Source organism: Triticum aestivum, chromosome 3A (assembly GCF_018294505.1).
Source record: "Triticum aestivum cultivar Chinese Spring chromosome 3A, IWGSC CS RefSeq v2.1, whole genome shotgun sequence".
Classification (NCBI taxonomy): Eukaryota; Viridiplantae; Streptophyta; class Magnoliopsida; order Poales; family Poaceae; genus Triticum; species Triticum aestivum.
Window position 1 is genome coordinate 645653952 of NC_057800.1, and position 4639 is coordinate 645658590.

The following is a 4639-nucleotide window of genomic DNA, read 5'->3' on the forward strand; positions in this document are numbered from 1 at the left end:
ATCCAAAAAGAGAGAAGAAGCCATCAAGCTACTAACTATGGACCCGTAGGTCTGAGGTAAACTACTCACACTTCATCGGAGGGGCTATGGTGTTGATGTAGAAGCCCTCCGTGATCGATGCCCCCTCCGGCGGAGCTCCGGAACAGGCCCCAAGATGGGATCTCATGGATACAAAAAGTTGCGAAGGTGGAATTAGGTTTTTGGCTCCGTATCTGATCATTTAGGGGTACATGGGTATATATAGGAGGAAGGAGTACGTCGGTGGAGCAACAGGGGGCCCATGAGGGTGGAGGGCGCGCCTAGGGTAGGCAAGCGCGCCCCCTACCTCGTGGCCCCCTCTTTTCTTTCTTGACGTAGGGTCCAAGTCTCCCGGGTCTTGTTTGTTGAGAAAATCACGTTCCCGAAGGTTTCATTCCGTTTGGACTCCGTTTGATATTCCTTTTCTTCGAAACCCTAAAACAGGCAAAAAACAGTAATTCTGGGCTGGGCCTTCGGTTAATAGGCTAGTCCCAAAAATAATATAAAAGTGGATAATAAAGCCTAATAATGTCCAAAACAGTAGATAATATAACATGGAGCAATCAAAAATTATAGATACGTTGGAGACGTATCAAGCATCCCCAAGCTTAATTCCTACTCGTCCTCGAATAGGTAAATGATAAAAACAGAATTTTTGATGCGGAGTGCTACTTGGCATAATTTTAATGTAATTCTTCTTAATTATGGTATGAATATTCAGATCCAAAAGATTTAAGACAAAAGTTCATATTGACATAAAAATGATAATACTTCAAGCATACTAACTAAGCAATCATGTCTTCTCAAAATAACATGGCCAAAGAAAGTTCATCCCTACAAAATCATATAGTTTAGTCATGTTTCATTTTCGTCACACAAGAATGCTCTCATCATGCACAACCCCGGTGACAAGCCAAGCAATTGTTTCATACTTTAGTAATCTCAAACCTATAAACTTTCACGCAATATATGAGCGCGAGCCATGGACATAGCACTATAGGTGGAATAGAATATAATGAGGGGGTTATGTGGAGAAGACAAAAAAAAGAGAAAGCCTCACATCAACGAGGCTAATCAATGGGCTATGGAGATGCCCACCGATTGATGTTAATGCAAGGAGTAGGGATTGCCATGCAATGGATGCACTAGAGCTATAAATGTATGAAAGCTCAACAAAAGAAACTAGTGGGTTTGCATCCAACTTGCTTCCTCACGAAGACCTAGGGCACTTGAGGAGGCCCATTGTTGGAATATACAAGCCAAGTTCTATAATGAAAAATTCTCACTAGTATATGAAAGTGACAAAACAAGAGACTCTCTATCATAAAGATTACGGTACTACTTTGAAGCACAAGTGTGGAAAAAAGGATAGTAGCATTGCCCCTTTTATTTTTATATTTTTTCCTCCTTTTTATTTGGCCTTCCTTTTTTTGGCCCTTCTTTTTTTTGGGACAATGCTCTATTAATGATGATCATCACACTTCTATTTATTTACAACTCAATGATTACAACTCGATACTAGAACAAAGTATGACTCTATATGAATGCCTCCGGCGGTGTACCGAGATATGCAATGAACCAAGAGTGACATGTATGAAAGAATAATGAACGGTGGCTTTGCCACAAATACGATGTCAACTACATGATCATGCAAAGCAAATGACAATAATGAATGTGTCATGATGAACGGAATGGTGGAAAGTTGCATGGCAATATATCTCGAAATGGCTATGGAAATGCCGTAATAGGTAGGTATGGTGGCTGTTTTGAGGAAGATATAAGGAGGTTTATGTGTGACAGAGCATATCATATCACGGGGTTTGGATGCACCGGCGAAGTTTGCACCAACTCTCAATGTGAGAAAGGGCAATGCACGGTACCGAAGAGGCTAGCAAGGATGGAAGGGTGAGAGTGCGTATAATGCATGGACTCAACATTAGTCATAAAGAACTCACATACTTATTGCAAAAATCTACAAGTCATCAAAAACCTCGGTACTACGCGCATGCTCCTAGGGGGATAGATTGGTATGAAAAGACCATCGCTCGTCCCCGACCGCCACTCATAAGGAAGACAATCAAATAACACCTCATGTTTCAAATTTGTTGCATAACGTTTACCATACGTGCATGCTACGGGACTTGCAAACTTCAATATAAGTATTTCTTAATTTAATAACTACTCAACTAGCACGACTTTGATATTATTACTTCCATATCTCAAAACAATCATCAAGCATCAAACTTCTCTTAGTATTCAAAACACTCTTAAGAAAATTTTACTAATCTTGAATACCTAGCATATTAGGATTTTAAGCAAATTACCATGCTATTAAGACTCTCAAAATAATCTAAGTGAAGCATGAGAGATCAATAGTTTCTATAAAACAAATCCACCACCGTGCTCTAAAAGATATAAGTGAAGTACTAGAGCAAAACTATATAACTCAAAACATATAAGTGAAGCACATAGAGTATTCTAACAAATTCAAAATCATGTATGGCTCTCTTAAAAGGTGTGTACAGCAAGGATGATTGTGGTAAACTAACAAGCAAAGACTCAAATCATACAAGACGCTCCAAGCAAAACACATATCATGTGGCGAATAAAAATATAGCTCCAAGTAAAGTTACCGATAGAAGTAGACGAAAGAGGGGATGCTTTCCGGGGCGTCCCCAAGCTTTGACTTTTAGGTGTTCTTAGATTATCTTGGGGGTGCCATGGGCATCCCCAAGCTTAGGCTCTTTCCACTCCTTGTTCCATAATCCATCAAATATTTACCCAAAACTTGAAAACTTCACAACACAAAACTTAAAGTAGAAAATCTCGTGAGCTCCGTTAGCGAAAGAAAATAAAAGACCACTTCAAGGTACTGTAATGAACTCATTCTTTATTTATATTGGTGTTATAACTACTGTATTCCAACTTTTCTATGGTTTATAAACTATTTTACTAGCCATAGATTCATCAAAATAAGCAAACAACACACGAAAAACAGAATCTGTCAAAAACAGAACAGTCTGTAGTAATCTGTAGCTAGCGCAAGATCTGGAGCCCCAAAAATTCTAAAATAAACTGATAGACGTGAGGATTTTATCTATTAATAATCTGCAAAAAGAATTAACTAAATAGCACTTTCTAAATAAAAATGACAGCAGTTCTTGTGAGTGCTAAAGTTTCTATTTTTTACAGCAAGTTCAACAAGACTTTCCCCAAGACTTCCCAACGGTTCTACTTGGCACAAACACTAATTAAACACACAAAACACAACCAAAAATAGGCTAGATAAATTATTTATTACTAAACAGGAGCAAAAGGCAAGAGATAAAAATAAAATTGGGTTGCCTCCCAACAAGCGCTATTGTTTAACGCCCCTAGCTAGGCATAACACGCAAGAATAGATCTGGGTATTGCCATCTTTGGTAGGCAATCCATAAGCGGCTCTCATAATAGATTCATAAGGTAATTTAATTTTATTTCTAGGAAAGTGTTCCATGCCTTTCCTTAATGTAAATTGGAATCTAATATTTCCTTCCTTCATATCAATAATTGCACCAATCGTTCTAAGAAAAGGTCTACCAAGAATAATAGGACATGAAGGATTGCAATCTATGTCAAGAACAATAAAATATACGGGCACATAATTCCTATTTGCAACAATAAGAACATCATTAATTCTTCCCATAGGTTTCTTAATAGTGGAATCCGCAAGGTGCAAATTTAGAGAGCAATCATCAAAATCACGGAAACCTAATAAATCACACAAAGTCTTTGGTATCGTGGAAACACTAGCACCCAAATCACATAAAGCATAGCATTCATGATCTTTAATTTAATTTTAATAGTTGGTTCCCACTCATCATAAAGTTTTCTAGGGATAGAAACTTCCAATTCAAGTTTTTCTTCATAAGATTGCATCAAGGCATCAACGATATGTTTAGTAAACGCTTTATTTTGACTATAAGCGTGAGGAGAATTTAGCACGGATTGCAACAAGGAAATACAATCAATCAAAGAGCAATTTTCATAGTTAAATTCCTTGAAATCCATAATAGTGGGTTTAGCAACATCTAGGGTTTTAATTTCTTCAATCTCACTTTTATCAAATTTAGCATCAAGATTAGAAAATTCTGAATTCTTGGAACGCCTTCTAGGTAAAGGTGGATCATATTCAGTCCCATTGTAAGGGCATATTTATCCCTAAGTGTTTTGGTGATTGATGACAACACATTTGCGGACTAGTCGTGTGCCTTGAGTATTCCAGACACTTCATTGCTAGGCACAAGACGGTTGGGTGCCCCTCGAAGACTGATGAAGACGACGTCTTTTCTACGTTTCTTTTTGGTGGATTTGAGTCGTAGGAAAGCCGTACTATTAAGAGGGGGTCCGCGTTGGAAAGGTTTGGGTGGAATCATCACGTACACGTCTCCTTCTTGTCCCCTCCTTTTCCCTTGGAGCTTCCTCCGTTTTCTTGCCTCCCTTGTCTGGCTGTTGTGGTTGGTCGCGGTAGTACTGCTCTCAAGAAAGCGGTAGTACCGTAGGCATCCACGGCAGTACCGCGCGGTGGCGCGGTAGTACTGCAGGTGCCCACGGTAGTACCGCTCTCCTGGAGCCGCACTAC